This window comes from Oncorhynchus mykiss, chromosome 19 (genome assembly GCF_013265735.2).
Source record: "Oncorhynchus mykiss isolate Arlee chromosome 19, USDA_OmykA_1.1, whole genome shotgun sequence".
NCBI classification, from domain to species: Eukaryota; Metazoa; Chordata; class Actinopteri; order Salmoniformes; family Salmonidae; genus Oncorhynchus; species Oncorhynchus mykiss.
The window spans coordinates 6,491,372-6,504,122 of record NC_048583.1 but is presented as its reverse complement, the minus strand read 5'-3'; the positions used below and the strand labels follow the sequence as shown (position 1 = coordinate 6,504,122).

The following is a 12,751-nucleotide window of genomic DNA, read 5'->3' as shown; positions in this document are numbered from 1 at the left end:
ATTTTGGTTTCTTATTTTACACCCACTTGACATACAGTACATTATTTCCCTTTAGCCGCGGTTAGCCCAGATTTAGTAGCGCCGCTGCTAACGCTAACCTGCTGGGGGGGGTGTAAGTGGCCATTCACATCATAAATAGCTAGGGAAAAACATCACAGCAATCCGCCTGCATTAGCCTAGCAACGTAGCACACTCCAGCTAGCCAATTATGGATGAACCAGGGATCAGAAATAGTGGGGGGAAATGGGAGCATTAGGATGATAACGAGGGATGATAAGAGATCGTTCTACTGGAAGAGAGGTAAACACAACCTTTCTCACCTCCCTCCTCTCCCTCGTTTCCACCCCGTCGCCTCAGGATCCCACCGAGTGAAATGGTGCTACGCTAAGCGCTAAGCTCACCCATAGATGTTTTTGCGTTTGGTTAGTCGTTAGCCTTGGTGCTGATTTAGTCTCTATTGTTTTTGCTTTGGTAGAAGCTAATTGCTAATCGGAGTTATCTCTCATTAGCGCTGTGTGTTAAGTCCAAGGGCTCTGCTGGTATTATCTCCTTCACTTTCTCTTAACATGTCCCACTCACTGCTAAAACCACCTGCCTTTGAACAAGATTAATAATATACACTCTCCCTCACACTTGCACACACACACACACACACTGAAAAACACCAACGTAATTAATCTGTTTCATCTGGTTTCGACTCACACACTCGTTGTCGATACCATCCGCGATCCTTCTCACTATGCCCTGTGAACTCAATTTCTAAAGCTACAGCTTCTCTACTTTGAAGAAGTCTACTAGCTAATCAATGGAGCAACTCTCTCTCAAATTACAAGTGAAACTCAAGCAAATGCTCTGTATCACGAAAAACAAACTTGAGTAGAAACCATATCATGATATATTTAAGCAATAAGGCCTGAGGAGGTGTGGTATGTGGTCAATATACCACGGCTAAGGGCTGTTCTTACGCACAACGCAACGAGGAGTGCCTGGACACAGACCTTAGCCGTGATATATTGGCCATATACCACAAACCCACAAGGTGCCTTATTGCTATTATAAACTGGTTACCAACATAATTAGAGCAGGAAAAATACATGTTTTGTTGTACCCGTGGTATAATGTCTGATATACCACGCCTGTCAGCCAATCAGCATTCAGGGCTCGAACCACCCAGTTTATCATTTGACATGCCTAGAGGTCTGCGGTCAGTAAAGTGTTAAAAGTGGGTGGGGCACACTTTAGGATTTAATCTACTTCCTCTTACTGATAGTTGACTTCCTGTGGGATCAAATTAGGGGTCGTGCGGTTTGTACCACAACACCACTCCGAGAGCCCTGCACATAAAATAAGCAAGGTACATTTAAATGTTTAATGCATAAACTATATGAGAATATCTCTAGATATATTAGTATCTATTATTGATGCGTTATATTATGTCAGACAATTTCTGCAATTAAGACGGGTCTCCTGGTACAGTATATCTATTTCCATATATATTAGTCTGATGTTATAATGATTATAGGCTACTTGAGGTAACGACAGATGGATGTGAAAGTGTCCACTTCACCCTCCCAGTGCCCCTCCCTCTGGGAGTATTGCTCTGTTGGTCTCAGTGTTGACGGGGTGCATGCCAGCCACGTCCGAGGGGCCTACTCTGGACCTCGTCCAGGCTCTCTGTGTGCCAGAGGGCCAGTGCCAAGGGAATGCCCCGATGACAACATGATTAACTCAGGGACAGGTGACCAGTCCATTCCACACATACCAGCACAGCTATATTATCACATGTCAGTCTCAATCCACTGTCCTATCCCTGAACTCTCCCATAAACCTTTACATAAACCTTTACATTAACCTGGGGGAAATCAAGTAAACACTGTGACTCTCATAAGGAAATACTGTAGGTATGGTGATGAGGGGGGGGGGGGGGGTGTCTTGGTCGTAAATGGATTGGCAGAAGTGCTGACATGGGGTTTTATTTCTATCTATCTCCCTCTCCTGTACTGTTGTGAGTGTGATGCTCTTCAGTTGATCCATACAGAGTGTGTCTTATCTAGTGTCTCCTTGAGGTGCTGAGGTCAGCATTGTCACCAGGTTGCTATCAATGGACCAGATTAGAGGCAGCACGGGCTTTAAAGACACAGTCACCTCCTCGACACACGCCCATGTACACACATCCACATGCACGCAATACAGACACACACACACACACACACACACACATGCTATAGCTTGTGCGCACAATAAACGGTAATTGCGTGATAATATGGGCTAAAACATGTCAGCTCCAGGAGCAACAATCCATCTCCATGTCCTATTTGTGATTCTAGCCTGCACCTCCCTCCGTATCTCTCTCTGTGTATTCCCTAATGCACATGACACGGTGGAAATGCCTGGTTAAGTGCTGCTCTGACATTAGCAGACTGTAGTCGCAGCATTTGGCCTGGGGACAAACGCCGGAGAGGAGCCATAAAATATGAATGCTGCCACCCCCCCCTTCCACCTTTCTCCCCCTCCTCCGTTCCCCCTCCTCCTCTTCCCCCCTTATCCCCCTCCTCCGTTCCCCCGCTCTGCTCGTGTCTGGGTGGCAGAACGTTTTTCTCAGTCACACCCGTGTCCCCGCCGTTTGTTTACTCACACTGACAGAGATACGCTAGTGCTCTGTTAGCGCTCCGCGCAGAGGCTACGAGTCGCTAAGCAAGTGCCAAGAGGCTCCCTGTTAATAATGCATAGTGAAGGCAAGAGCGCAAGGCTAACTGGCAGCTAGCGGTAGGGGTGTAGCCTAGTGCCTCTTACCCCAGCTGTCTGAGCTATTTTCACAGGCTGATGAATCTGTTAGCCCGCGCGTCAATCTGCCCGGTGTGTGTGTGTGTGTGTGTGTGTGTGTGTGTGAGGGAGAGGAGAGAAAGTGGGTGTTAGCGGGTGTCATTGTCACCCTTGGTTACGACTCCAGGTGTCGAGTGAGAGCTCCAACAGAGCGTGAGAGAGGTGCCAGCCAACACCGTCTGTCTGTGCTCTATGCCCCCTGGTGCCTGCCTTGCTTTGGCCTTGGCAACATGACGGCTGGGTCTTGTCGGTCGAGGGCGCCCTGGTTGCCCCATGGCAGTGGCGGTGCCAGCATGTGTGTGGCAGGGAGCAGGGGAGATGGCGAGGGAGCAAGGGGCGCTCCGTAGGGAGGAAGCTGGTCATTAGTGAGATGGGTCCCTGCCCCGGAGTTTTACTCCACATCACAGGGACGGGCGGGCGGCCCCGCTCCTCCTCGCTAACTGGCTAACGCACGCCAATTAGCCTAGCGACAGAGAGAGCCAGCCAGGTTCCTTCTCTCTCTCTCTCTCTCTCTCACTCTCTGGGAGTGTAGCCATTACAGAGGAATCTGACTATAATGACACCATTTCCAAGACTGCTTCATTATGTCTAACTCCCTTACTATCAGAGGAGCATGTGTAGCATAGTTAACTTAGCGTTTTGTCCTATCGCTGTCTGCTAATAAGGTATATTTGACCCATTTAGAGTGAATATGAACACTGTGTAAGGAGATAAAAAGACTAGCCACTGTTTCTCTCTCACACTCTCTTTCTCTCTCTTTATATCTTTCCTTTTCTCTCTACCTCACCTTTCAAACAGTTTTCCCACCTCTGCATCACCAGTCAGCCATTACTGTATATATCCACCCACATGACACTCCAGTATTTGGCAAGTAACTTACAGTAATACTGGTCCTAACAACAATAATCTAGCGGTGATCTGGTAAAGTAATCATGGTGTCTCCTTCCCCCTCGTAACATGTGAAAACAAAGCAATAAAGAGGCAGTGCGTGTTTGTTTTGGCCAGGCCAACACGGAGATAAGACCAGCTAACTGATTAGCACGCCGCAGGGCCGGGAGGCCAAGGTGGCCACAGAGAATAGGGCCGCCACAACGCCATGCAGTGTCACTACCGCCGCCACTAAGATAAAAGATGTGTGTGTTTCACAATCTCAGTCTCTGTCACACCTCACCTCGGTCCAAAGACTATAGGACAAAGCTGTGATGATGGCACACTGTATTTGAGCATGCCTTTGGGAAGTATGCATTGACCCAACTAGATGATGGCATAGTGGAGAGGACACAGTGAAGAAGGCACAGTGAAGAAGGCACAGTGAAGAAGGCACAGTGGAGAGGATACAGTGAAGAAGGCACAGTGGAGAGGACACAGTGAAGAAGGCACAGTGGAGAGGACACAGTGAAGCAGGCACAGTGAAGAAGGCACAGTGGAGAAGGCACAGTGGAAAAGGCACATTGAAGAAGGAACAGTGGAGAAGGCACAGTGAAGAAGGCACAGTGAAGAAGGCACAGTGGAGAAGGCACAGTGGAGAAGGCACAGTGGAGAAGGCACAGTGAAGAAGGCACAGTGAAGAAGGCACAGTGGAGAGGACACAGTGAAGAAGGCAGAGTGAAGAAGGCACAGTGAAGAAGGCACAGTGGAGAAGGAACAGTGGAGAAGGCACAGTGAAGAAGGCACAGTGGAGAAGGAACAGTGGAGAAGGAACAGTGAAGAAGGCACAGTGGAGAAGGAACAGTGGAGAAGGCACAGTGGAGAAGGCACAGTGGAGAGGACACAGTGAAGAAGGCACAGTGAAGAAGGCACAGTGGAGAAGGAACAGTGGAGAAGGCACAGTGAAGAAGGCACAGTGGAGAGGATACAGTGAAGAAGGCACAGTGGAGAAGGCACAGTGGAGAAGGAACAGTGGAGAAGGCACAGTGGAGAAGGCACAGTGGAGAGGACACAGTGAAGAAGGCACAGTGAAGAAGGCACAGTGGAGAAGGAACAGTGGAGAAGGCACAGTGAAGAAGGCACAGTGGAGAGGATACAGTGAAGAAGGCACAGTGGAAAAGGCACATTGAAGAAGGAACAGTGGAGAAGGCACAGTGAAGAAGGCACAGTGAAGAAGGCACAGTGGAGAAGGCACAGTGGAGAAGGCACAGTGGAGAAGGCACAGTGAAGAAGGCACAGTGAAGAAGGCACAGTGGAGAGGACACAGTGAAGAAGGCACAGTGAAGAAGGCACAGTGAAGAAGGCACAGTGGAGAAGGCACATTGAAGAAGGAACAGTGGAGAAGGCACAGTGAAGAAGGCACAGTGGAGAAGGCACAGTGGAGAAGGCACAGTGGAGAAGGCACAGTGGGGAGGACACGGTGAAGAAGGCACAGTGAAGAAGGCACAGTGGAGAAGGCACAGTGGAGAAGGCACAGTGGAGAGGACACGGTGAAGACGGCACAGTGAAGAAGGCACAGTGAAGAAGGCACAGTGAAGAAGGCACCGTGAAGAAGGTACAGTGAAGAAGGCACAGTGAAGAAGGCACAGTGAAGAAGGCACAGTGAAGAAGGCACAGTGAAGAGGACACAGTGAAGAAGGCACAGTGAAGAAGGCACAGTGAAGAAGGCAGAGTGAAGAAGGCACAGTGAAGAAGGCACAGTGAAGAAGGCACAGTGAAGAAGGCACAGTGAAGAAGGCACAGTGAAGAGGACACAGTGAAGGGGACACAGTGAAGAAGGCACAGTGAAGAAGGCACAGTGAAGAAGGCAGAGTGAAGAAGGCACAGTGAAGAAGGCACAGTGAAGAAGGCACAGTGAAGAAGGCACAGTGAAGAAGGCACAGTGAAGAGGACACAGTGAAGAGGACACAGTGAAGAAGGCACAGTGAAGAAGGCACAGTGAAGAAGGCACAGTGAAGAAGGCACAGTGAAGAGGACACAGTGAAGAAGGCACAGTGAAGTGGACACAGTGAAGTGGACACAGTGAAGAGGACACAGTGAAGTGGACACAGTGAAGAAGGCAGAGTGAAGAAGGCACAGTGAAGAAGGCACAGTGAAGTGGACACAGTGAAGAAGGCACAGTGAAGAAGGCAGAGTGAAGAAGGCACAGTGAAGAAGGCACAGTGAAGAGGACACAGTGAAGAGGACACAGTGAAGAAGGCACAGTGAAGAAGGCACAGTGAAGAAGGCACAGTGAAGAAGGCACAGTGAAGAGGACACAGTGAAGAAGGCACAGTGAAGTGGACACAGTGAAGAGGACACAGTGAAGTGGACACAGTGAAGAAGGCAGAGTGAAGAAGGCACAGTGAAGAAGGCACAGTGAAGTGGACACAGTGAAGTGGACACAGTGAAGAAGGCACAGTGAAGAAGGCAGAGTGAAGAAGGCACAGTGAAGAGGACACAGTGAAGAGGACACAGTGAAGAGGACACAGTGAAGAGGACACAGTGAAGAGGACACAGTGAAGAAGGCACAGTGAAGAAGGCAGAGTGAAGAAGGCAGAGTGAAGAAGACACAGTGAAGAAGGCAGAGTGAAGAAGGCACAGTGAAGAGGACACAGTGAAGAGGACACAGTGAAGAGGACACAGTGAAGAAGGCACAGTGAGGTGGACACAGTGAAGTGGACACAGTGAAGAGGACACAGTGAAGTGGACACAGTGAAGAAGGCAGAGTGAAGAAGGCAGAGTGAAGAGGACACAGTGAAGAGGACACAGTGAAGAAGGCAGAGTGAAGAAGGCACAATGAAGAAGTTATCCTCTATTCATACATATTCAGAACTGATCCAAGACCACTGGCAGTAGCTCTTCTCTTTACTAGTGTTGTGGGAGGGAGAGCAAGTCTATCTTGTGAAGTGGTTGACTAGCTTAGCCTCTTCCTCTTCAGCATGCCTCTTGTTGTCGGTCTCTTCTCTCTCTTGTTGATTCCTCCCAGACACTGGGTCCTCCACCGCAAATCATTGTGGTGCTCTGTCTGCTGCATGCACACAGCCCTGGGACTCGACACAGTCCCCAAAGTGGAGCCCAGGCACATTCTTTAGGAATCATCTTTTTCCCTTCTTCTTCTTCTGAGGGAAATATAAACCCTCACCGTTCGTTCTGGCTCTTCTTCGCTTTTACGAGCTGTGTGATTTCCAAAAGCTCCTTGGAGCGAGATGGAAAGTGTTGGGGTTGAGCGGCAGCTTTTAATTAGTTAACTACGGATAGGGATAAGAGGCAAAAATAATATTATGTTTAGTTCTGGAGAGGGGAAATGTTTCTGGAGGATAGAGGGATGGAGCGGTCGAGTGGAAAAGGATCTCTTTGAGACGTTTAGAAAGGGGATATGGCCACACACACACACACACACACACACACACACACACACACACACACACACACACACACACACACACACACACACACAGACACAGACACAGACACAGACACACACACACTGTTCACATACTTATTGGGGGGATCACAGAGTTCAGTCCAGACCCTTGTCAGTACGGGATACATGATACACACACACTCACATACATAGTTACACAGTTACACACAGGAAGACCACTGGGCTTTCTCCACATCCTAACTAATCAGACCTCCCACATACAAGCCTATATACTGAGCACTGTAACGTACAGACAAGCATTGCCATAGGCTGAACATAGACACACAGATAGTCTACTTCGGTATAAAAAGAGAACGATCAGTTACGGACATAAATGTGATGTCTAACGTTTTACAACTTTCAAAATTGGAATTTAACTTTTGTAATTAAAATAGAAAACATCTATGCTAGCAAATGTTCATATCTCCCCTGATCGGGATTTCAATGTGAAACACTTTCCATCTGAATATCTTCACTGTAAAACATGCTACCCTCCCACACACCCACCACAGATCCAGATAGATGGTGATTGTCAGGTGGGGCTGGTAGTGTTTGATATAGAAGGAGGAAGAGGAGAAGAGCTGGTCTGCTGATTAAAACTTTCAGCTCCACTACCTTTCTAATTAATTAGCGAGGGCCACTCGGCGGGCTGAGCAACGGCCCAATTAGGCTGCACACGAGCCCATGATGCCTATCGCTACGGCAACACACGCCGCACAGCTGTCGCTCGCCGCTCCGAGGTTTCTTTGGGGATGGGGATCGGACCCTCAGGTGCCCACACACAGACTGAGAAGAGAGAGGACACACACACATACACACACTCGCACATTGGAAAAGGACTTTCACACACATACACACATGGACATAACACAACTAGGAGAATGGATCCCAATATGTCGGCACCCACAAACCACTGGCGCCATTTCATTTTTTTTCTCAACCGACATATGTCTCAGGCACATGAAATACGTTTCTCCATAACATGAAAAATGAAGTGATGAGGACCTTAGCTCACATTTGGCTGCTTCCTTTGAGTGTTTGTATTTGACAAAAAAAAAAAGTTGGTCTCTGACACCGACCGTGGCTGTAGGCCTCAGTGGAGTTGTCCTGGGAGGCTGGGGCATTTTCCCACAGCTGTAGTGTTAGAGACACTGTACTGTCTCTGTCTCTGCCTGTGTGAGGGGGCCGTGGTATGGGCTATCTCTAAGTACTTACCAGGGGTTACTCCTTCCTTTTAGTGAAAGGAAGATTAATGGAAGGGTGTGGCATGATGATATTGGAGGGCGGACACTGCCCATTTAGTGCCCAAAGAATGCCCAATGTCAGTGAGCTCACTTTGATGTTCTAGGATACTACTTGCGATGTTTGGAAGATTGCAGATTAGTATAGCCAGGAAGTGACATACAGGAAGTGAGTGCCCTCTCCTTCCTGTCTGTAGTCAGCTGTATGAGCGCTACTACTCTCCACTGTGTCTCTCTCCCTCTTTCTGCCATCCAGCACCAAGCCTGTGTGTGTGTGTGTTTTTAAGCTTGAGTGCATGTTTGAATGCGAGTGTGTGACTGCGTGCGTGAATGTGCTTCCCCCAGCATAAATCCACTTGACTGGGCTCTTTTGAGAAACCGCGTGGCTTTACTGCCTTGGCAAACGTAAAGACCAACCACCTGAAGAGGTAGAGAGAAAAATTACCCCACTCACCTCTCTCTCTCTCTCTCTCTCTCTCTCTCTCTCTCTCTCTCTCTCTCTCTCTCTCTCAATTCAATTCAAGGGGCTTTATTGGCATGGGAAACATGTGTTAACATTGCCAAAGCAAGTGAGGTAGATAATATACAAAAGTGAAATAAACAATAAAAATTAACAGTAAACATTACACATACAGAAATTTCAAAACAATAAAGACATTACAAATGTCATATTATACATATATATATACAGTGTTGTAACAATGTACAAATGGTTAAAGAACTCTCTCTTTCTCTCTCTCTCTCTCTCTCTCTCTCTCTCTCTCCCTCTCTCTCTCTCTCTCTCTCTCTCTCTCTCTCTCTCTCTCTCTCTCCCCTCTCTCTCTCTCTCTCTCTCTCTCTCTCTCTCTCTCTCTCTCTCTCTCTCTATACAATTTAATGGAAAATAAAAAAAGTTGAAATGAGAGCGGATTGTTTCCATCTGCTTCTCCCGGGGACCATGTCACTCTAGATTCTGACCAGAGGAGTTCAGGGTTGGTAGTGGTGGTAGGGGTAGGGGTGGTGGTGGTGGTAGGGGTAGGGGTGGTGGATAGTGGGTGTCAGGCGGGCAGGGGGTGAGGTGAGGAAGTCTTGCTGACTTTGTGAGAACTGGACTAGTTACAAGATGACAGAGAAACCTAATTTCCACTTCAAGGGTTCAACTGAAGCACGCCTATCTGTCAGTGTTTGCACACACACACACACACACACACACCCACCCACCCACCCACCCACCCACCCACCCACCCACCCACCCACCATCTCTCCCATCTCCCCTAGTCTGTTTATTCGTAGTCAGGGAAAAGTCTAAAGAAGTCGTTGCGTTCCTCCAAAGCCCATTGATGTTGGGTAAAAGTAATGAACAAATCACACACACACACACACACACACACACACACACACACACACACCTACCGAAAGGACCCAACCAGGGCCTACATGCCAGATCACAGACAACACATTTAGATTACAACATAAAAAGCTACCCCAACAAAGACCCTTGATGGTGTAAACGCTATCCCAACAAAGACCCTGGACGGTGTAAACGCTATCCCAACAAAGACCCTCGACGGTGTAAACGCTATCCCAACAAGACCCTGGACGGTGTAAACGCTATCCCAACAAAGACCCTGGACGGTGTAAACGCTATCCCAACAAAGACCCTGGACGGTGTAAACGCTATCCCAACAAGACCCTCGATGGTGTAAACGCTATCCCAACAAAGACCCTCGACGGTGTAAACGCTATCCCAACAAGACCCTTGGCGGTGTAAACGCTATCCCAACAAGACCCTCGACGGTGTAAACGCTATCCCAACAAAGACCCTGGATGGTGTAAACGCTATCCCAACAAGACCCTTGGCGGTGTAAACGCTATCCCAACAAGACCCTCGATGGTGTAAAAGCTATCCCAACAAAGACCCTGGACGGTGTAAACGCTGTCCCAACAAGACCCTCGATGGTGTAAACGCTATCCCAACAAGACCCTTGGTGGTGTAAACGCTATCCCAACAAGACCCTCGACGGTGTAAACGCTATCCCAACAAGACCCTTGGCGGTGTGAACGCTATCCCAACAAGACCCTTGGCGGTGTAAGCGCTATCCAAGCGCGGTAACGTCAGTCACCCCCAGCTGTAAACAATCAATATACTAGTCTTCATTATTAATACGACAAGAGAAGATTGGAGAGAGATTCTCCAGAGTCCACACACAACATGAAACATGGAGAATATTTCAAACCGTTTTGTTCCTTCAGTAGAATTCATTAGAGCTCTCTGTCAGAACACACACACACACACACACACACACACACACACACACACACACACACACACACACACACACACACACACACACACACACACACACACACACACACACACACACAGATCAGGGGATACTCTATTTAAGTCCGATCACATACAGCAGAGGGAGAGATAAAAATCAAAACAACATTGTCTGAAACGTTGGTAATTATTTTTGGATGCGTGTCTCTGACATTTTGTCGACATAAGTAAATAATTTAGTATTTCTACTGGTAAAGTCCAAAGAGCCCAATTACGGAGGGTTAATATTGCTGCATCGTGTAAAAACATCCTTTTTTAATACTGAAGGAATATTCAAATGACTCGCCTTCATTATTCAAATATATTAGCAAAGTCATCACAGGGGGAAGAGAAGAGGAGATGGGGAATGATGCCGCTAGGAGACAGAAAGAGAGGGAGAGAAAGAAAATCAATAAACACGGGTCAAATCTGTTCTATAAGTGCTTCTTTTGGATTGTCTTAATGCCAAATTCAAGGACTCCCTAAAACATTTACCACTACAAATGTTAAGGTTGAAATATATTCACATTCTCTCAATACAATATTACATGTTTGTTTATTTAAAACATTATAGCCATGATCATTTTGGAAATATGACCAATGTTTTTCTATCTATTTGTCCATTTACTCTAAATGATAATGGTTTAGTTGCTCTATATCAGTTCTATCTGTTCACACAGACCCAGTAGCAGTTAGCCACGTGATTGAAACAATAGCGACTCAAAGCTAGTTCAAGAAACACTTTTGTCTCTTACTAAATACATATGTTACTAGATCAACATTGGGCAAGAGTCTCCCATTCACCAAAATCCCACGGTTTTGTAAGAAACACCGCAAGGAAACAGAATCGGACAAATAACATTTCAAATTTCGAGAGGAGGGCAGGGGGACTTGTGTCTGCTAGAGGCAGCGTTGAGTGACATTTGATGGGTTTATTTTAATACGCTTTTATAGATCTCTATTGTGTTGCTGTGTTTTTTTTTAAAACTCTGTTTTCACGGTTCACTCTGGGTGTTTGTTATTTAACGAAGAAGGAAGCTGGGGCCGGGGTGGCCGGTTAGGGCCCCATGGCCAGGCCCAGTGTTTGGCTCCAGTATCACAACTCGTATAGCCGTACAAAGTCAACATTACAAAGAGGTAACACATGTCGAGGTATGCTCGAAATTCGCCTTGTGCTGTGATCCGAAGATTCGAGGGCACACACACGATGTCAAAAAGAATGCATCCTATATCCTATTGCTACAGGCCACAGTGAAGAGGGGAGTTAGGGGGCGCTTTTCTTGCTTCCATGCTAATTTGTCCCTGGGCGATAGTGGAGTTGGCATGCATGTTGTCTGAATATGAACATATGTGTGGAAGTATATGTGTGGTGGTGAGCTTGTGTGACTCAATGTATTTTTTTGCAGTCACACAGTGTGTGTGTGTGTGTGTGTGTGTGTGTGTGTGTGTGTGTGTGTGTGTGTGCAAGAGCCAGTTTGTTTGGTTTTTCCCTTACTTCAGCACATCTGAGAGAGCTTTTCTGGAGCTCCAGAGCCCTGTCCAAACAAAGATGGCCGAAGGACGGGAGGGCCGAGGGGTGGTGCTTTTTTCTTTCTTTCTTTGAAAAAGGGGACAAAAAGAGCCCTGCGAAAACCGGGAGGAGAGAAAACCGAGCTCCTGAGAAAGGCAGCTGGAAACACGAAGTCTTGTGGTTTCTTGTCTCCCCCTCCACTCTCCCCATCTCTTCATCCCCCTCCCCCCTCCCCCCACTCTCCCCATCTTTTACCTCCTCCCCCCTCTGGTCCAGCTGCACTTAGATGAGTCCGCTTGCTTCGTCCCCCCCCCCCCCCCACCACCACTGCTGCCAGGACGAGAGAGAGTGTCGCAGCTGGTAATACTTACAGGCTTTACCGCGGTAACGCATGCGATCCATTAGGGCCGGCGAGGCCCCGACATGTTGTTGCTGCACCAGTCCCAGGCCGTGTTATTGTTAGGATGTGGTAAAATTATAAATATGAGAGGCAGGAATCAGAGTTGAGGGGACGGAGGGGGGTAGGTTGGAGTAACATGCTA

General features: G+C 47.7%; 1 protein-coding gene across 3 annotated transcripts in view; it reads left to right on the top strand.

Moving 5' to 3' along the window:
• The window catches only part of LOC110518704 (zinc finger protein basonuclin-2-like), a 156,777-nt gene that overhangs the window by 49,796 nt on the left and 94,230 nt on the right, over positions 1 to 12,751 (top strand). The window lies entirely within an intron of this gene.